Raw genomic sequence first — 23188 nt, forward strand, 5'->3', positions numbered from 1 at the left:
GTATTCAAAAATAATAACATTGGTTACTGTATTAATCTATTTAACATCTCATGCTTGAGATACCTATTTTCACGAGTCATCCATTTATAGTTTATGAAAAATGTACATCTTAGTTGTAGTGACCTTCACTCAACCCTGTCAGCTGAACACATTCACCGCTATATATCTGGAATCTGGAATTCATTAGGAATTTGATTTTCCCCACAACTGTGGGGAATGGATGCTAGTAAACCACATTCAATATATTTTCTAATTCTGCGCTAAAAAACTACTTTCAACACTGTTACACATTTAATCCACTGCCAGCAAAGAAAGCTTGTAAAAAAATAGATATTGATCCTAAGATGGGTCAACACATTTTTGAATAGTCAAGTTTTCTTAGGTTTAACGTTGAAAAATGATCCAAAGTTACAAGGGCTAAATGGCACATCAGTTATGGAGTCATCCAAAAAATAATGTCTTTCCTGTCACAAAATAGGCAAGACAAGAGTACACAACTGATTACTTATTTTAAAACCTGCATTTTGTAATGGAACCTGCGTCATAGGTCTGAAGGAGAATCTGCCTCAAAGAGGAGCAACGGAGCAATGGTTTCCTGAAGTGTAAAGGTAGGACAGAATGTGTAAAATGTGTGAAGTGCTAATATACTGACTTTGCCTGTTTCCAAACAGTTGAAGTGAGAAGTTAGTTCATGAAAAAAAAAATATAACTTTAATAAGTTTTTTTAAATTGTGTCCTGCATATTGAGAATATATCTGTTAAGCTCCTCTGTGTTCTCTAGACCGCACAAACCCACTATTTACGCTTTAGACTAAAATTATCACATAGTCAAGAGCACACAGAGGTTTTGTGGTGCCCTCTGGTGGAGAATCTGACCTATAACAACATATTACCAAACAAGTGTAATATATATATATATATATATATATATATATATATATATATATATATATATATATACATAAAATACATGATGAATACTAAATTGTCGACACAGTTTTCAGAATATATAGAGCATCAGGTTTTTTTAGTGTCAGTGTTTCAAAACATTGTGTCATCTTATTAATGTTACAGTTCTACAACCAAGAGAGGAACATGCGGTGTGTTATAACGCAAAATAGTCCTCAAAGAAAACCTCTTTTTTTTTTTTTTAGATTTGGCACTAATTTACCATCACCAACAGTACTTACGAAAATATTAAATTTGAAGACAGCTGTAGGTTTACTTGTTGTCTTAGAGAGTTAAAAAATTGTGCTTTACACGTTGTGACCCCTGGTTTTGATCACCACCACTGTAAAGTCCAGTCAGTTTCTCTACAATGACTTGTTTAATATCACATTTATCTGAATGACTTTGTTTACATCTCAACCACTGATTTATGCAGAATTTTTGAAAAAAGTTGTTAAAACTATTTTCAGTTCAATTTCGATTGAGGCTATCATTCTCAATCTACTCAGTCTCCACACATCTAACAATACCACAGCATACAATGTGAGTGTGTGCTATTTCAGGCTAGATTTGTTGCAGGACAGGATCTGATTAATTTGTTGTTTTCCCTCCGATATCCGCTCCAGCATTTTCTGCTGTTATTGGCCTGATACCGATGCCCACTGACACTGATTTGCTGATTATAATCCATGAAACCTTGGAAAAGAAGGCCATCACACTTTGTGAGGGCATTCATTTTGTCCAAACATGTCCAGTTTTATTCAAGGACATAACCCAATACGCCCAAGTTCAGTTTTGGCTCTCTTATTGGGGGGGGGGTCCCTGTGCACTTGTGGGGGGTCTAGGACCACCAGTCTACCCTTGATTCAGGCTCTAATCCCCCATCACAAACAATATGAGTGTCATGTACTGCTGAGGAATGGGTTTTGCACCAGTGAGCTGAGGTTGAGTTTCAGTTTTCATCTCAGTGATGCATGTTTTACTTCATGTACCTGCAGTACGTGACCCAGAATACAGTTCAAGCATACAGTATGTGTTTGTGTGTATCTGTGTGTGCGTCTGTGCGTGCATAAAGTGCTCATTTTGCATAGGGAGCAGCCAGTTTGCCCCTGCTGGTTCAGCTGTTGGCAGTGTAGTGCTTTGTGAGGAGGAGGGGGTTTCAGGCGCTGACCCAGGGGGTGTACAGGGAGGGATTACGGTCTGTAATACTATCCCTCCAACTCACCATCAAAACACCCATGGACCCATGAATTTACATTCAGGAAGGAAATGTTAAAGACTGCTGTTCGGGATGAGTTTTAGAAAGATCCTTTTTATAGTGAAAAACACGAAGCGTTTCTAATGTGTAACGATAAGTTTGCACTTTTGGATCTTCAGAGTTCATAATGGGTGATGGACTTTCATCATTCACTTGCATCCTCTCTTTTCCTTCTCTCTTTACCTCTGCTGTTGCAGGGCTTGAGCACTCCTCTAGGTGTCAGTAAGTTGGTGTAGGTCCTAATTTCACTCAGGGTATGTCAGTATTTCTTTTGAAGCATGGATTCATACTATAGGCATTTACAAAAATGACTGCACCACTAATGAAGGTATACTATTTTGACCTAGTATTTTGCATGTTATGTGATTTTGAATGCTGCTGCTGATTTCCATGTTAAGTGCTCAATAACTACATTTCTGAGTGCAGAAGATTGGTAAAATAGTGAAAACTAGAAAAAAATCCTCAAATGTTATGATCAACATGGAAATTAAGCATGTAGTTCTCAGGGCTGTACAGTGTGACAATATTGAAGAAATACTGGTCCTCTATAGAAGAAATAAATCTTGCACAAATACAAAGATCACAGACATACGCATGCAGAAACTTTTTGGGTGCAAGTATATGTAGTTGTTTCTCTAATCAAATGATTTGTGAAGTCCTAACATCATAGAAGTTGTAATCAGTGATGCAATTTGTGAACTGTTTCCATTATTAGTGTATGTGTACTAATCAAACAACATTTCTCAACTGCCCAAACCATCTCCTTTTAAAATGTATTTCCTGTTTCAGTGTTTATGGTAGGACCAACACTGTAGAATGAATTCAAACGTTTGTAAACAGAGTGTTTTGCTATCTACAAAATGCCCAAAAGTTGTTTAATTCGGGGCTATAATGCCTTATATAAATCCAGCAACGATTTAGGATTTTCTTAAATTTGCCCCTCAGAAACTTTACTCCACTTTCATAGAGCAAAACTACTGCACACACACTTCTATAAAGTCTGTGTGTTGCTGAATTATGCAAACTAGTCTTTATTAGAAGAACACATGTAGCTTGTATTGTTTCCACCTATCAAAGGTACAGTGAAAGCTGCACTATGTTAGTTTTTTTGTTAAAACTGAAAGAAGTGCCATTACTAATTCAGGAGAAAAAAACATGCTAAAAACTGTTTGTGCACTGCTGCAAGTCTCCCTGTAAATCCTGAAATAATATTTTAAAAGTGTCATAATTAAAAGTCATATTTTGGGGGAGTTTTTTGGATCACATCATGCATATTTATGTCTTAACATCACAAGCACAGGCTCAAAAAGAAGGTCTGGCTCAATGTTTAGATCTCAAATGCAAAATCAACATACTGATGAAGATAACAGTAATTACGTCTTCTGAAGGCATGTCCCTGACTATGTTTCGAGTTGTGTGTTCTATTTGAATACTCTTTCTATGTATTCACTAATGTCACATTTATTCATTTAAGGAAGTATCTGCACAACTACCATCACAAAATATTCTGTACTGTATTTTCGCCAGAGAGGTCCCCAAATCCCTTAAGCTTACATAGTGTAGCCTTAATGTAATATAACGTATTCCTGTGGAATTTGAATCAAGTGAATTCAATTACTTTTCTCAGTGTAGACAACATGATTGGTCACTTAGACACTTCCCCACAGCACCTCTTGTGATTTTACTGCATATTATAAATAGGCCACAGAACCATCTTCTGTGAAATATACAGATCCAGTAATTTTAGAATGACAAGTAACAGGAACTCTGATTAAAAAGGGTCCATACCATGCTATCTTTAGAAGACTGATTAAGTGTTTCCCTGATCTCCCTCTCTGAGGTCAGCCCTCTGACGAGTAGAAGGAGTGGGAAGTGTGCATGCTGGCAGCTTGGTAAAGAGACGTGAGGTACAGTATTTAATGACACACCCACAGTGGCTCATGGTATCCTGGATATCAGGTTTCTCTTCATGGCAGTGCAAACCTCAGAACTCATCCAGCTCACTGCGTGACAAAGTAAATCATCTGCTGTCTACAGCTTTGCTGCTTCTGCAACTATGCTATCAGAAAATGCAAAGTCATTGATTCAGTCACAGTGTAGGATACGGACAATAGAAGGCCCTTAACAACATCATATTTCTTGAACAGGCATAAGACTGTTTCAGGCCTTCTGAAGAATAAGCTTGCTTGGAAGGTTGCCGCCTGACCAGTTACATCAGACATCTACTGTGTAATGAAATCAACTCAGTTTCCTGCTGTTCCACTAATTTTTAACCCTTACGTGCATACTTCAGACCACTAATGACTCCGACCTCCTGCCTCCCCAACTTTGTTCATTTTATTCAGATAAGTAACAAACTAAATATATAGAAAAATATAACACAGACTATATTTTTGTTTGTTAAATAGTTTTACACTATCACAGAAGTTTGTTGATCAGCTCATGTTAGATATGGATGCTATGGAGTGTCGCTAACAACCTGAGTATGTACGGTTGGCAAAACAGCTAAGGATGTAAGGGTTAATTTTGAGGGACTCTGCTGACAAGGCCAGAGGAGCTCTGAAGGAGCACTGCGCACACACATGCCAGTCTTGGGTCAAAGGTCAACAGACCTTTGACTCATTGGCATTTACTGTCATTTGACTCGATGGCATTGCGTTATTTATCTGTTATGGTCAGACAACCATCTCAGTTTCTGTAAAATTGGCTTCCCTTAAATTTCTCTTATGTAACCAGAGAGGTTAGTGCCCAAATTGCTCATTAGATATAGTAAGTTTTGGTGGAACAGCTTGCCCCACTCATTTGTGCTTTTGTCATGTAGGCTTTGGTGACTCTATGTAATTAAATATCACATTATGTTAAGCACTCCAGTTCAAGCTTTCGTTGCCTTTGATAAGATTGTAAATGAATATCACATCATGTGCTAGACCTCAGCGCTGTCTGTGATCTGCTGCAGAAGTTGGGCGTACCATCAGGAAACAATGGCTGCATTGATATACTTTGGCCCCTGGTGGCTCAGACTCCTCAGCCTTACACTCGCCCTGCTTTGGCCTCCTGGTGGCCCAGCGGCCGGCGGGTTTGCACTAATAGGCAGGCGGCAGTGCTGCTGGACAGGCTTGAGCACTGCAGCTGTTGGCTGGCACACTCCGACCTCGCGGAGGAATGACAGCTTTTGTCAGTGCCAAGAGGCTGCTAAGGGATGGAGAAAGCCTTTAATCACAGGGATGCTGAGATGTGTGGAGGACGACACGGTCACTCTATGTAGAAGCGGCTAAATTCAATCCATTGTGCAATGGCAGCACTATTTGTTTGGCTCTCTCCTCTGACACTGGAGATGTGGTGTTATGGTTCTTCAAAAGCAAATGGCCAGTGGTGGTACAAGATAACTTGCAGATTTGGCACAGAAGTGATGAAAGAAAGGGAACGTTGTGCATCACGCTGATGATAGCTCAGTAATGTTGTAAAAGTCAAGAATGTCAGTGATCTAGATGTTCAATTGTTTGATTGCTGAGACTTGCTGTTTCCCAGTAAACAAACAATTAAACACCCAAGTCACAATACTTGGGTACAGAGGCATTAATGATGGCACTTGGCTCGTAAAGCTATATGATTTTTATTTTGTCTGTTTAGCAAAATTGGGCCTAAAAATAAAGGCTTTTGTGATTTGTAGTTTTAGAAATAATAATTTAGCTTTTTTGTCATTTTATAAGTGCATAATGTCCAAATACAACTGTAAACCTGAAGAATCACAAATGTAGTATGTGTCATCATCAAACCTAGAGCATGTTCACATGATCCAAGTGGAAAAATCACACCTCTGTATTACAGCTCACATCACAGAGCCAACAGTATCACCCCCCACCTCACGTTAGTGATCTTATCCCATATCCCATTCCAGGGTGGGGGGTAGGGGCGTTAGAGGTGTCCAAATGATGGTGGGGGGTTGAGTGGGGGGAGTAGAGGGTATATATGTGCTTCTTCTGAGAGCCAGGATGCTGAGACAGGGTAATTACAGACGCTAAAAATACGACAGCATTTGTTTTAGTTAATGGGAAAGCTACACTGAGGCCAGCGTCCACAGGCAAAAAGCAGATAGAATTTCCCTGCTGACCATGCTGGATGCCAGACATAACGGTCTGAGAAGAAGAGAGAGCGAGCCCAGGGGAGGTGGAGATAGCACCCAATAGAGAGAGATAGAGGGCCTGTGGACTGTAGTGCACTCTCACAAGTCTGAGGTGGTATCATCCAGTGTCCTGCTGGCTAGGTAGCAAGAGTTGCATTACAAGAGTGTTATAAGAGCAGCATTAGACATTCTGGGCCACAAAACAGCTCAGAATAGGAGTGCTAAGTTAGGATCATGTTCCTGCTTCCAAAATTTCCAGTGGTAAATTAGTAACTACTGTGTTGAATTAACACCTACACTGAAAATAGTAATGCACTGAATTTACTTGATGCAAATGTGCAACATCTGGAACATTTCCACAGGAATAAAGCATTTAATACATCAGAACAATCATTGCCACAAGTAAGTAAAGTGAAACATTTAATAACACAGAGTTGTGTTGATGTGATATATTTTACTCATGTGAAAATAACATTTGATTTAAGTAAATTGTACTGATATGCAGTGTTTATTAGAACTATTAATCTAGTGGCTCTGTTTCTAAACTGAAAAAGCAAAATTTGGACACCAGACATGGCTGATTGCATTCAAGGAAAGTGGAAAATCATGTAAATTAGATTTTTTGCTGAACTATTCCGTTAATGCTGAAACATCTGATATACACTGAAATAAGCAGAAGTTAATAGAAGTCATTTTCACTTGCGCACAAATTAATTTAACACTGAAACTTTACTGTTGCTTTAACTCAGTGTTTTTTGGGTTTTTTTTGATAGTTTCAAGTATGCGGTATGTTCACTCATGGTTCATTAGTTCATGTTTTCAGCTGAATGACAATCTATATAAACAGATTTTGTAATTCCCTTATAAATATATAAATTCATAATGCCTTATCTATAAAAACCATACTTAAATCCTCAAAATGCCAAGATTTGCATGTACTGCAGCTCAGGCACCAGCAGAGGGTGACAGTGTGTGCTCTCTTGCCTTTGGAAGTGCAGCAGTGCAATTAAGTTCATCATGTCATGTAACCCAGGCCTTTAGCCATCCATGCACTTGTTTTCTGATCCCAGTCATTTACAGATTTGTACAAGAAGTTAAATGGTTCTATGACTTGTAAGAAAAGTAGAATCCTTTTTGCTGCTATATGGAACCACTTTAAAAAGTTATTTAAAGAACCATATACAAAAAGCTTTCCATCATAGAGAGGAACCGTTTAACCATAGAGAGATCCATTTAGGAATGCAAATTGTTCTTCAAGTCATCACAGTTCTGTATGAAGGGCTTTGCTTTTCCATGAAGTACGTTGTTATGAGTGGAAGAAATATCAATGTTATATTATGATTAGTACCAGATTTATTACAGGAATAAAAATGTGTTCATTAACATCAATTGTTATTCTTTTCAAATACTAACTATATCCAAAAAAGGATATTCAGCAGTTTGGAACAAAACCTGTTTTTCAGGTATTATTCATTAAGAAATAGAATTAAAGGACTAAGAACAATATCCATTTACTGAAGAACTCCTAAAGAACTGTTTTTAAGTGTGTGAAGTTAAAAGAATAAGACCACATTTGATTGTTAATGTAGGCAACAAAGGCAAGAGCCTTTAAGACTGATATATGTAAATGATCTCTGTCTTGACTAGCTGGCCTGTAATGTGTCTCATTCAAAAAGCAGTCTGAGCTGAAACACCCCTTACAACCTTGGATAGGTGGATAAAGTAAATGTGTTGTTTTCTTCGTGATATCGCAAAAACAGTGAATTCAGCTTAGACTTCAGATAGGGACTGTATGGGCTGGGGAGTGGACACTACATTTTAAGTCTTTAACGGTGTTTACATAGCACCTCAAACTTTTATATTTAGAAAATGCACAGAAAATTTAGTTTTTCATGATATGGGCCATTTAAGTAATTGTGATTAATGATTTAATTGTCTTTCATTTTTGTTTTAATGCAACTATCAAAGAACAAGCTTAGATTGACCAAATTGGCTGGGCAGCTATTGTATGTCCTAGTTGTTGATACTTTGTAGCTCCCAGCTAATAAGAGAAACAGCTCGAGCTCAAATTAACATAACTCACCGCTAACTCTCTAAAAGTGTTACAGCAGCAGCCCTCAGTTAGAACTGGAGTTGTTTTTGTAAGACCCATGATGTGTAGCACTAAATGCTTTATGCTTTCTTGTATGCGTTTACCTTAAACCGAATGTTGAAAATGCACCCAGTTCACATTCTGTTTGTTGTGAGGTAAACATATGATTGTGAAAGCTAACAACTGTTAAAAATAATCACAGTCATCTTAAATAATTGCAATCAGCTCAAATAATGGCGATCAGGTGATTATGTATTGATTGTGACAGGCCTATGGCTGTTGTTTAGCCATAACTTTGGTTGGAGTCTTTGTGGTACAGCTGTATATTACTACACTAGAAAAGTTAAAGGTAGATATTATCATTGTGTTCTTCACCATATTCACACTAATTTCACACTATTCTATTCAAATGTATACATCACTGCCACATGAATAAAACATTAATTGAAACAATTGTGTCTTTCAGTTTAGTTACTTTTACACTAATTGTTATGTAATATATTTTATTCATGTGGAAATTATGTGCATGTAGAATTATGTACAAAATTAGTGCATTCCTATTTTACTCAGTGCATGCGCTGTGTCTGGAATATATGCAGAACTGTACAATACTCACCAATAAAGCACTTGTGTTATCTGTTAATGGAGTCTACTGGTCAACCAACTGGGATACACACACATACACACGTGCTCACACACACAGGGGTCATTGAGGAGCGTGACACCGCCACAGTGTCGGCACCCTACCCACGCGTGCTCTGGGCCTTATATACTGATCCCTCTGTAAATTACATCACCTCTGTCCACTATCCAGTTTCCCCCAAGTTGAAATATTCATCGTGACATCTGTTTAATTAAACCTCTGGCCATAATCTCCTGTGCCAAACCGCGGGTGCCGGGATTTAGGGTTCTGCCACAAGTTATGCATTTACTTCGCCTCCCCCTCCACTTCTCTTCTCCCTCCGTTTTTTGCTTGAATAGGAGCGCTTATCTAACAGTTGTTTTATTATTTATCCCAGCGGCATTAGGCCAACAGTTGCTGTTGGGCCCTCTGCTCCCCTCCAGGCCCTGTGTCGGCACCTGCAGCTGTCATTTCTGTGGTCACTACGGCTACTGCGGCCCTGTCCGTGGCACGCTCCACCCCCGCCCCACCACCAATGACCTTCCCCCAGCAGAGCAAGAGCCCACACTGAAAAGACTGTACCCTTCATAAGGACAGTCTGCTCTTAGAGGTCAAACATACGCATACAGGTTATCATTAGCCTGTAAAGCGTTTATTGACTTGTTTTAAGAATGCACGTCATTTTCACATGAATAAAATAGATTAAATCAGCACAGTTGATGTCCAAAATAAGATTAAGACATGTTGATATATTTTATTCATATGGAATTGATGACCATTTGAATGAAGTTATTTCTATGCACATACTGTTTTCAATGTATTGTCTATGTGGTCTTATATTGGGCAAAATTATTACACCAAGGAATTTGATATGGGATGGTTGAATCCCTCTTGATATATACAGAAACGAATAATAATTTTCTAGCAGCTTTAACAGCTTTAAGCACTTTACGTTTTCACAAAAAAACAACACTTTTCTGTGCTTTTTAAGTCATGTGATCCCCCCATTCTAATCATAAGGCAGAATGAAAATATTTGAAAATAAACGAGTTTGGTAAATTGTTTTTTTCATACTTATGGAATCTGCACTTTTTAAACATCAAAGTGTTTGACCTTATATTTAATACATCCTGAATTTGTCAAAGTATGGAAAGTAGACTAGCTTTCATGTGCATATCTATGAATGGCACAGCCACTGTTTCCTGTGATATAAGTGGTAAGTCAGTTGTGCTGCTTGCTGCTGTGTTGTTATTAATAAAAATTTGTTTATGTTATATGGTAGTATGGAAAGAGTGGGCAATATGGCAAAAATATAACATCACAATACATTAAGACATTTTTGGGCTACACAATATCTAACATGATGTTTAGTTTTTCTGAGGTTTGATACATTGAAACAAACAAAAAAGAACCAGCAGTGCCACATTTTTAAAATACTATCACAAACCATAAATACAATGATTTTTATTCAACATCTTACATGCTGCACCACACTAAATCGAGTTAAAGAGGACTAATTGTGAACTCTTTGTAATGAAACATGCAGTTGATCAGTATTCTTTAAATACTAATGATATCTGCTATGTGCTCAGAAGTAAATGCTGCATGACATAATGTAGCATTATTTGTCATGGTAACAATAAATATTGTCATTTTGCCCAGTAGGCTTCTATGACATTAGCGTCTTAATAAGAAAAACACAAGCAACGGCTTTGAGTATCTCATGGATTTTTAATACATCATGTGTTTCTTTTTGTAATATACCGTATAAGCATCTGTGTGTCCTTAAACAATCTTGGCAACAAACTGAAGCCTCTATACACAAAATCCTTGCCTCAGTTTTCGCAGCACTGTTTGAAGTGTGTTGACAATTCTCCAAGGAACATTTGGGGATTAGGGCTAACTCTTTCCTCGACTGAGTTCAGTGCATCTGCAGGTAGGGCTCTTGTTTCTGCAGCTGCTCTTGAGGCTGAATTCCCCAGTGGATGGGCTTTGTTAGGAAATGTTTAGCTTTCCTCTATTGCTAGGTCTTGCCCTGAAAACTTGTCTGACACCTATCAATAGAGGTCAATGGCAATGTCCTCCCTTGACTAAAAGAAATCTCACTTATGACACACAAGTTCATATTTTTGTGGCTAAGTTTGGAGATCGTTGTGGAGTGTCCTCCAGACATATACACATGCCTAACCTGAGGATTTTAATCAACAGATGCACAATATGCTGAAAGAGTTTGAAAGAGTTGGTGGATAAGCAGTCTGCAGTAGACATTATACTGGCAAATGGCTTCAGGGCTTTGATCACATTTGACTAGTTCGACAAGTAATAGGTTTGGGTGAGGTCAACAGTCTTGACCAACAGTGTTTTGACCAACAGAGTTTTACATATTGGAAAAAAAATGTGCCATAACTTTTGCACAGGCCACATATGTTTTATATTTTATATTTCCCCATAAAGCACTTTTACTTTTGATACTTTTGTTACTTTTGATACTTTCACAAGCAAGTACTTTTGCACTTTTACTCAAGTATTGATGAAAAACTTTTACTCAAGTAGTATCTCACCAAGTGTATGTGTGCTTTTACTCAAGTACTGAAGTGTTATACTTGGTCTACCCCTGGTTTTAAAGGTGCAGTGTGAAATATTTAGGGGGAACAGAAATGGAATAGAATATATAAAACCATGTTTTCCTTAGTGTATAATCACCCATGACTATGAATCGTTGTGTTTTCATTAGCCTAAAATGAGCCCTTCATATCTACATAGGAGCTGGTCCTCTTCCAACAGACACTGCTATGTTGCACTGCTGTGTTTCTGCAGTAGCCCAGAATGGAGAAACCAAACACTGGCTCTAGAGAGCGCCTTTGATGCTTTTTGCTTGAAGTGGCAGCTTGAATTTGGTGGCGCCATAGCACAGGTTGGATGATGTAGAAAGAAGAAGAATCAGTCATTGCTGCTGGTGCTGGCTCACCTTTTTGTGTTGTGAGAATTTTGAGAGCCCACATTTTGACAGATGGAGGTTCGTACTTATTATAAAGCAAAGAAGAGTGAATCCTCATCATTAAAGAAGCAAAAACATGAAGGAGTAAACTAAAATGGGAGAGGCAAGGTACACCGGAGGTTCTTCTACATGCTTGGAGATGGAGGGGTGAGGGAGGGGTATTCAGTTGGTTGCAGCCTCACTGCTAGATGCCACTAAATGTTACACACTGCACCTTTAATGGTTAGATAAAACCCACAAGTCAGAATTAGATATAACCCACCGTTATCTGAATATTTGTGAACGGCACCTAGTACAAATGTTGGATTTAAAGGAAAACACAAACACAATCACAAGATTTATTGCAATGTAAGTGGTTAGTTTCACTTAGTGGAGAAAAGTTTTTTTAACAGTATAAGCTACAGAACATGTTTGACCATTAGTGGGAAGTGTAAAGGATACTCAGCACCACTGTGTGACCAAATGTAGATAGTTAGAAGAGCAAAATTAAGTTTTTTTTTTAATACAATTTGTAAAATTTATTATTTTTACAATATATCATCATATGTTGGACTGTATAAAAAGTACAAGATGTGGGAAAAATGCCAAGCTCTACCAAATAAACATATGTTTAATCATTTCAGTCACTGTGTACTCTATTGTACTTTGCCATAGTACAGTATTTACAATAGTCTTATATTTATTTGTATTTATGTTTTATAAACTGCAGGTTAGAGTTGGTTTGGGATTGATCTTAGTCTGTGTTTAATTGTGAACAAGTTCTGTATCAGCTCTGACAGCAGATCATGAAGAGTCTTCCAGTCTGAGGTGATAAAGAAAAGCATCTCTCTGAAAAAACAGCACTGGACACCAAATAAACATAAGTGAGCCAACTGCCTGTGTGGGCAGTCATAAAGACACTCGCGTGTCAGCCAGGGCCTTGCCACTTGCCGTGTAAATATAAGGCGCAGTAAAAGAGCCTGTTACCTTCTGCATAGTCTCACAAAGAGATAACAACACCTAGTCACCCCCAGATGGTTTTCCAATCACTGAGGTAATACAGGTTCAGCACACACACACACACACACCACAAATTTGAACTCTGTTACACACATACACACACTCATCACCTACACTTGTCATAACCCAGATGTGGGGTACTAACAGGTTTCATTTCACCTTTAAGTACCCAGGGTGGTAGTGTAAGGTTTCATACTGTTTGAGCCCAGGTCAAGTGCTGTCTTTATATGCATCTTCTGTGAGCCTCTTTAAAGCTGTTGTTTTGTGGTGATTCATCAGCTTGGCTCTAAGAGGCTGAGAGATTTCACCCTAAGACATTCCATTCATAGAGAGCACAGTTTACCTAACCTACTAACAATATAGCATCTGATTACTTTTCTGAACAAACATAGAAATCAACTTAAAACGTTGAATTCAGAGGTTCAGGATGCTGAAAAGCCGTGATACTGTGTTGACAATTGACATCAATAGAAGCAAAAGAATCAATTAAGGAAATCACTGACGTAATGGTAAGTAAATGCAGATTGGAGAAAAAAGCTACCCTAGAAACCTTACAGAAGGGAGATCCAAGGCTTTGCTGGGTTTATTGGCCACCCAAGCTAACCCACTAGCTTACCCTGAACATTAGCTTGCGGCTAAATTAGCTAACTAAAGAGCATTTGTACTAGAACATACAGGCAACACTTTTAGGTTTATTACAGACCTGCAGTGCTTGTTTTTCTAAAATGGCAAAATAAAAATAAAATAGAAAAAAGAACTCATTGCTGAACTAGCAGTATAGCTAGTCAGCCAGCTAATTGGGTCTTCATATTGGAAGATAAGATTTTTTTTACTTCTTTTTTCCTTTACTAGGAATGTACACACATAAAAGTAAAATCAGTGTCATTACATTACAGACTCAGCCACTAAATGGGCCATATTAAAAAACAAATCAGAGGGCCAGAGAAAAAAACATTTTTATTTCATTTTGAATTAATGTTGACCTATAACCCCAAAGTGGCCATTGTTTATTCAAAATATGCCAAAACCTTAGCAGTAAAATATAGGCACTTGTAGTAGACCTTGAAATATTACATGAATACTCAAAATATTCAAAATTTAAATGTCCCCAGGAGCTGAGTCTTTTAAACCTTCCTTTTTCCTTAAACTAGACACCTGGCATTCTTTCTTTTGCTGCACGTTCATTAATTCTTGGGCTGATTTTCCGAGCTGCTGAGCAAACGTTGTGTTTTTATCAGCCGAACTGCAGCTGAAATGCAGCTGGTGTGTTCGGTGATATGACTGGTGTGGAATTGTGTGGAATTGTGTAGAACTGAGGTGTAACCACTGTCTCAAAGATTGTTGTTGGGGTAGGAGAGTCAGAATGCAGTTTACATTGCAGGGCATGCTGGGGACTGTAGTGCAGCACCTTGTGAAATGGGCTAATATTAATAGAAAATTAAAATACTTCTGCAGGCCAGATAGGTTTGTGTTGTGGGCCTGATCTGGCCCGCGAGCCTTGTGTTTGACACATGGGGCTTAGATAATGTGTGTGTGTGTGTGTAAAATTATATATGTAATTTGTTACTTTTGACCTCTTCTTGAATCTGACAGTGGAGCTTATTCTGCCAGAGATTTGAATGACAATCATCTTGCTCTTCTTCTGTACTATATGTTCTATTTCATGTTCAAACCTGCAAAAGAGCGTATAGACACCAGAACACATGGAGTCAATCTGTTAACTCTGCTTCTCTAACAAACTGACCTTTGCGATTTTATAATAGATGAGAACCAAATTCCTTCAGTCTTACTAAGGGCCAGAAACGCAACCCAAATGAGCGTATAGATGCAATGTCATGGTGCTGGGCAAGAATTTCTACCATCTCCTGGATGGTAAAACTCACTGAAAATTGTCCAACTTTCAAAGAGCAAAGTAAAAATTGTGTCAGTGCTCTATTGCATTGGCAAGAGCAAAGCCTGCCCCAACCCCCAATAGTCTTCACCCATTCATCTTCAGATGGTATCTCCACAAGTAGTTTACAAGCTCTGGCAAACATGATATCTTTTAAAATGACCATACAAATTATTAGGGAACATATTATTTTGGTAAACTGCTGATTTGTCATTTCTTGGGTCCAAAACAAAGCATTCAACATTGAATAGAAAAAGGGAACTTAGTACTTTCTCCAAGTTTTTATCAGTTAGTGAAGGTCTAAACATCTGTCAACAGAACAAATCTGCTTGTACTCTTTGCTCATAGAATCAGACTAACTCGTGGCCATGCATCAGTCAAGAAAAGCAACAATAAAGGACTCGTAAGTTGGCACGGTTTGCGGATTTGAAGAGATTGAAGGGGGGCAACTCTTGCACACAAGAGTCTCTCAGAACAACAGAACTCTCTGCTCTCTGGTGCGAGGTATCATGTTACTAGCACAATTTTTTCAGGGGATTTTAACTTCTTCCTGTGGAAATCAATATATTTTCTGTGCTAAAATGATTCATGTTCAAGGTTGGACCAGAGCAATCTCTGAAAGGCTTAAAACAACACATCCTTGGCCAAGTTAACCCCTTCACTACCATTACACGCCCAGCATACGTTAGCAGCACAGCTTTTTGTGCTCTGGCAACTGTTCATACATAGCTCCAGTCATTAGCAAGCTAGCGCTTACACTCTAAAAAAGTAAAGCTTGCTAAATGGTTCTTGTCTTGGATGTATAGCTCTAGGAAATGCCTTTAATCTCTTAAACTCTGTCTTAAAAAAACTTCTACTTCTAAAAGTAGGTTACCAGCACAAAAATTCATCTATTACATTCCGTTAATGTACTATTTGAAGGTCACTGAAGCTGAACTTTTAAAGCAGCCCAGTTACTAACATTTTTCAAGTTAAAACACTTTTTTACACTGTAAAATTGCCATTGTAGTGTAAAACTGTGTTAACAATAAAAACTAATAAAACCATATTTTTATGTATAGATTTGATTTGTCACTTCTCTGACAACACAGACAAGGTGGTGGGGATGAGGTTGCAGCTCTCTATACTGCAAAAAAATGAAATCTGGGCAAGTAAAAACATCGTAAATCTGATCAATATATTTAAAATTTCTCATTCAGAGACTGTAATGGCATACGCATAAGAACATTCATCCTATTTTGTGCCATGTTTTACTTGTTTTAGGCAATTTAATCCAGTTATCTTATTCCATTGATAATTTTGCTTGTTTTCAGAAGTAATCCATTATTTAAATGACATCATTATTTGTTTGCAGTAGAGACCCGAGGTATAAATTTAAGGGTTAAAAATCACAGATGCAACCTATTTTAGGGCATATATCCACATAGTCAGCTACACAAACTACATATGATCATCATATGTTCAATTAATTTCATAAGTTAGAGTTGTTTTATTGATTTCAAGGCCACTCATGCTTCTTCCTAAGGGTCAGTCAAGTCCTGTGGCCTGTGCTTAAGTGCAGCTCCCTGGGCGAGTCTCCAGAGAGGGTGCAGGGAGAGCGTGAGGCTCTTTGGCTGAATGGGGTTAATATGACCCATGGGGAAGCCTGAACCCCCTGCCTCAACTCCACACACACTGTACAGCCCTAATCCCCCCAAAGCAAACGGCTTTAGTGTAATTTGCACTGCAGCTGTCCGCCCCTGGAAGAATCGAGAAATTGTGCTGCACATGTTCAGCTGCAAGAACAAATGTCACGGAGCAAATGAAAAAACAAGATGCCCCATGAAAAAGAAAAAAAAAAGAGTGAGATGAAGCAAAATCCTCCACACAAGGCCTGCATGTGTATGGAGTGATGTGGGGTGTGCGCGTGTGTGTATGTGTTCATGTGCACATGTGTGTCCATTCTTTCATGTGTGTGTGTCATGATTTTGGGTCAGGGGTGTTAAAGGCGGTTGGCATGGCGTATTGAGGGTTTCGCGTGCATCGCCTACATTGCCTGAACTGTGAAGGATTACTGGCAAGTGGGGGCGTTGGGCTTGATAGGGGGGGCTGTGTGTGCTGCTAGCCCACTGAGAGGCTGTACACTGCTACAAACACACACAAAGGCCTGTGTAGCTCCCCAGAGACGCGATGATTAAACAGCATTTCTAATTGGCCGTCCAGCCGAGGACAGCTCATTGCTACAGGTGCCAGAGGAGCGGAAGATCTAATGCAGCCTGCACTCCTGGCACACTCACTGCAAGGCTATGCATCATCATATCGCTACCACTGGAAAGACCCTACTGATAGCTCAGCCTTCAGATCAAGACTTAAATGTGCAGTGCATCCAAAACTTTACACACAGATTAGAACAATTATTCCCATCATACCATGAATATCTTTTCTGTAACATCAATGTCATTTCTTTAAGATGACCTGAATAACTATGTTATCAGAACTACAATTAATTTTTTACAATTAAAGTTTTGAAGACTTCCACTCAAAAGTTTGGAATCACTGTTCAAATCTTTTGAATCTGAGTTTTAAGCAATATACAGTATTGTGCAAAAGTCAGAGATCACCCTTAATTTATTTAATTTCCAAATAAAATGGTCATTAAGTGCAAGCCATTCATTTTATGTCAGAAAGATAGTTGTAGCCATGCTCTATACTGAAAATTCTTTGCTTTAAATGTTTAAATTTGGTGCTCTTTGGTGTCAAGGGAAAAAAAATCAACTCTTCAAACCAAACCCTCCTTAAATTAAAATGTCATTTTAAGTTAAGGAGTTTCTCGGTTTGGAGAGTTGTTTCACTCCTTTTATCTTTGTGAGGACAAAAGCAGAAAAAAATACACAAAAGCCTCAACAACAAAATATGATATTAACATTCAGTTTTTAGTGTCTTCATTCTTTTTTAGAGCTTTTGTTCTTTTCAGGAAACTTGCTTTAAGTTTTTCAAAGAAATCTCTTCAAAGTTCAGTTTTAGAAGTTGGTTGCATTTTCTGCTTCTCACAATCCAAATAATCCCAAATACATTCAGTCATGTTGAGATCTGGACGCTGGAGTGGTCAGTTCATTGTTCCAGGAACAACAGAAGCTTTTTTGTTTGGTTTGCAAATTTTCTTCTTTTTTGTCTATTCTCTTTTCTCAGTAATGTCAGCTACACATCATTTCAGACAGTGTTAAGATGTCTTCTCACAGTGGAAGGATGAACAGAAACCTGTGGATTGTTTCAGATCTGAAACAGTGGAGTGGAGGTTTATTTTCTCCTCTCTTAAATATGAAAGCTTTAGGTACTGTTTATCTGATGGAGACAGTTTTGGTGGTCTATCAGTTCAGGCACAGCTGTTAGGAGTTATGTTTTCACTTTATCTTTTAGTCATTTTTTAAGCTCCAGTTTAGGAAATCCCATATTTTTTCACTTACTTTCCTTTGACTTTCCCCTTCCTTACACTAAGTGGATTATTTTATGTCTAATCTCCTCAGAAATGTATCTTGAAAAATGAATCATTTTTACTTAATGCTTGTTTTAAGTTGAAATGAAATGAATGAAGGGTGGTCTCTGATTTGTGTAAAGTAGTGTAAAACTACAGATATATGATTATAATATGCTTGTCCTGTGCAGCTTTACAAATTTCAAATAATTAGCATTTTGCTGCTGTTGGAATGATAACTTTACAGGAGAAGGAAGAACAATTCTTCACGTTTAGTGTAAGTCAATGGAACCATACTGTTTTTCTGAGTCATTTTGGGCTGTTTCTTTTGGTCTATTCATTATGAAATTTACGCAAAATGTAAATAGACAACAACTATTATAATAAAATGAACATCCAGAATGCCTCATATTTCAAACGTATTTCACAATTATCAGATCTTGCCGACATATGTTGTGAATAGATCATTACAGTATATTTTTATATCTTGTCATATCTTACAAAGATTTTTAATAAAAACAGCTTTTGGTATTTAGTTTCTAATGTTTATTTTAATATATAATTATTATTCTGTATTAAATAACAAAAAATATTCACATCATGAATGATTCTAAAGTTTTGAATGGTAGTGCGTATGTCCCAAAAAATCTTCAACAGGCTTATGATTCTTCTATAAATGTACACTTCACTGTTCATCAGTTTGCATTTCTCTTCCTTCTCTGTCATTCAGTGTTGAGGAGACTCTGGTGTGTTTAATGAGTCTTCCAGGCAGCTGTGCTCAGAGAGTAAGCGAGCGTGCCCTCTGCCTCGGCCTGTTGCTGGGTGCACTCACTGTTCTGAGTGAGGCTCTGATTGGCGTTTAGCTGCTTGGCACGGGCAGAGAGGGTCAGGCCGAGGAAGGAAAGCGCACCGTGACGATGTGGGCTCTCAGAGATTTTATGGCGGACAAAGAGCGTGGAGGGACTGTGATGGGTGAAGATCAGAGCCAAGTTTCTGCACGCTGGCACGCACCAAACACCAGCCAGACATCTCCCCTCTCTAACCCCGACCGCTCCAAACCATCAGGACATATGGCCTAGGCCGAGAGGGGCAGCGTTGCTTTAGAAGACAGTGGCAGCTAAGTGTGTTTACAGCGTTGAGCTACTACTTTCTGATCTCTTTCTATCTCCTGGAAGTAAACAAGCTGCTTATGTCTAACCCAGGAGGTTGTACAAAGCAGACGTTAAAATAGAAAATACAGTTTTCTTGTTGAAAGATACACCCACCACACAGAAAAAGTAGGCATGGAGGTTCAAAGAAGGCATATTGTGCTTTTTCTTTACTATATTAAAAAGAGTTTGGGTCACATACAAGCACATCAGCTACGTTTTTTTCGCATTTAATGCCAAGTTTGCCATTCTTAAGTGGCAGAAAAAGTGAAAATTTGTGTTATACACTACATCTATTCAACTTATCTAAAATCCCAACTTTAAAAGTTTCCCATTTTAAAATATGGCTTTGTTGGCCATTCCAATTTAAAAGTGGGAAGTTTGGTATTCCCCAGCTTCTGATGCCACCCAAATGAACGTGATATAATATCAAAAAGCCAAAACAGCAGTCATCATATCTAGGGCCACATTTATTGAGTGTGTAAAAGCACTGGTTCTGATCTAAGCTCATTTCTCCTCTTTCATAGAACTGCATTCTAGATATTGATCCTACAATTTTAACATTGACTGTGACAAATTCAGATAAAAGCCAACAGATATTTTAAGTACATTCAGAGCAGACAAGCATCAAAGGAGAAGCACTGTGGACACTACATTACACCATGAATGCTTGGCATTACACAGGCCTCTGTGGGCATTAGTAGATCCCTGGCACACCCAGCATGAGCTCACAGCAGGCAACAATGGCGTACATGCTCATGCTCCTACTGGACGAGTGTTACGAGACAGAGTGAAGTACTTCACTTCTAACCTTTCTCTATCCCACATACTTGATACACAACCAACATTAATGCCCTTTTCATAGTCATAAACATTTGGCACTGCTGTCAGCACTGCTTGAGGACTGTGCATCTCCTGGACTACATTGTTCTTACTGTTTTGTTGTGGACACTGCAGAATTTTAACACTTTGGCCTCACATCAAGGTATAACTTCATTGGATATGTAGATGCATTGTTACCATTAGTGTTTATCGTTTAATAATTTCAGCTCCTCAAAACCAGCAAGAAGCAAAGTGTAGCATGTTTAGGAATGCTTAATAACATATATGTCCAAAAGTATCCAGACAGTTCTAATTAGTGAATTCTGCTACTTTAAGGTGCACACATTGCTGACACAGGTGTTATACAGCTTGTATAACCTCTATAGAAAAGTATTGCCAACAGCACCATGGCCAATACTAAATATTGGCTAGATGGTTATAAAGCCCCCAGCATTGAGCTGTGGAGCAGTGGAACTGTGTTCTCTGGAGTGACGGAGCTCTTTCAAATAACTTTGGGATGAGTTGGCGCAGTGTTCGTGATCCAGAACTAATCATCCAACATCAGTTCATGACCTCACTAATGCTCTTGTGGCTGAATGTAATCAAATTCTCGAAGCAATGTTCCAACATCTAGTGTTGTCATCTAGTCTTTCCAGAAGAGTAGAAACTGTTACTGCAGCAACGGGGGAAAAACTCTTTATTAATATTGATTTCAGAAGAAAACTGGATGGGCAGATGTCTACAAACTTTTGGACACATAGTGAATGTAGGCTGCTGGTACTCCAGACTGCCCTCTGGTGGTCAGCAGTGTTTTTTCTGAAGTTTTGCAGACAGCTGTGCAGTTATACAATGTGGAGAAGGTCTAGACAAATGTTTGAAGTCAAAAAAAGTTTGATATACTTTATCCAGTAAGAACTTACCCAGTGTAAATTAAAATATTGTAAACTAAAGGGACACAAACAAGAAAAAAACAATAAAAAGAAAAATTAGATGCTATAATATTTCAAGTTATTGGAGGAACAACAATAAGTTATTAAATAGCAAACAAGATGCTGTAATTATCTACTTAAACATCAGGTTATCAGCCTTAAAATTGTATCTTTGCTTTTTAGATGTGAGGCATTTAGGATATTCATTAGAACAAAATTCTCAGTGCTAAACACCTTTTTTGGTTATTGTAGAATCATCTAGAGCTCTGTTCATATTTCTGAACACATCTGAAATTGCTTTTCTGCAAGTTATTTGAGAATTATTAGATATTTGACTAATACTGCAATTATCATTTTAGTAATAATCAAATATATTATCCTTTTTTCCTATAAGACCTGACACATCAAGTAACAGGCATACTTGTAATGTATTGTTGAAGAAATGTAACATGATGTCAAAGATATGAGCATTAATGCTGAGAATTTCCACTGTTACATATCGTCACTGTCTCCAAAATGACAACTTTACAGGAGAAGGCAAAAATGTTCTTTACTTTTAACGTTAGTTAATATGAAAAGATTTTATTCAGAGCAAATTTGGAGCATTTCTACTGGCCCATTCATCATCAAGAAATTTAGATGTAAATGTCTCTACAATGTAAAGGACAGCTGTTATGTTCAACTAGTGAAGAAAATGAAAATACTTGCAACAGCGTACTGGCTGTGGGTTGCATGTCTACCATAGATGAGTCTCTACAGCCAAGACACTATTAAATATACAAGGTCATCATCCTCCATCTTATGCAGACAACACATGAGAGAGAGAGAGAGAGAGAGAGAGAGAGAAGGAAAGGTCACATACTCAGCTCTGAATGGCTGGGTTCCCACTGACGCTGAAGACGAGAATAGAGTCATAAAGCCATCCATCACATAAGTGGGCTAAAGGTGGAGCTCTCGCAGGGCTATCAGCCACAGGACACACGCAGAGTGACGCACTCACTCCAATACCCTGACATCAAGAGTCATACAGGAAAAAGTCTTAAGAATGCCATGCAGGCTCATTACATACCGTAAATGTTGGAATCAACTATAAACGTAACAGAGAAGCTGTATCATCTACATATCAGATATCTACAGTGTTCAAACAGACATCTACTAAGTTCTCTGCGGAGGAAAAGCAGGCGAGCTCCGATTCTGCCGTGTTATGAGAAACCCTCTCTCATCTAACCTAACAATAATCCACTCTAAGGCCGAAACGCAGAGAGCATGGCCATGCTTTACTTTTGGCTTAAAATCGTCTGCTCCGAATGTCTTTTAGGGGCATCTATACACAAAAGCCCCCGAACATAAGAAGACTTTGTGAAACCAATCTCAGGGTGTGAACAATAAAGGACCTGAATGAAAACTAAACACTCCCCATTCCTCTCATTCATATTCTATTCATAAAGAATAACAAACCAATTAAGGCTGATGATCAGGCATAAATATCAAACAATTGCCAGGCCCAGATGGGCAGGATTAACTGCTTTAAAGTCATTACAGCCACATCCTTGGCTTAATCTTTCAATTCCCTTTCACTGTGCCCTTTGTAATACCGGCCCAGGATCACTTTTCCATGTTTGATCCACTGTTTGCCAATGGGTTTTATTAATGCTTTTGTTTCAGGGGCCCAAAACAAAGGGCCCCACGGTGAGATAAAAGTCAGAGCGTGATTCATTTGATTAAGCGCTTCAGACACGAACCAGCCAGATATTGAAGGATGCTAACACAGAGCAAATAGGTGGAACTGAGACCTTCTGAGGCCGTGGAAGGGAAGCCCTCTGATGCCAGGCGACTTTGAAGTCAGGACAGCATGTGATCCATGCACTAACGGCTTTTGAGAGTGAAAAAAGAGGAAAAAATCCAGA

The sequence above is a fragment of the Colossoma macropomum genome, unplaced genomic scaffold (assembly GCF_904425465.1).
Source record: "Colossoma macropomum unplaced genomic scaffold, Colossoma_macropomum, whole genome shotgun sequence".
Taxonomy (NCBI): Eukaryota; Metazoa; Chordata; class Actinopteri; order Characiformes; family Serrasalmidae; genus Colossoma; species Colossoma macropomum.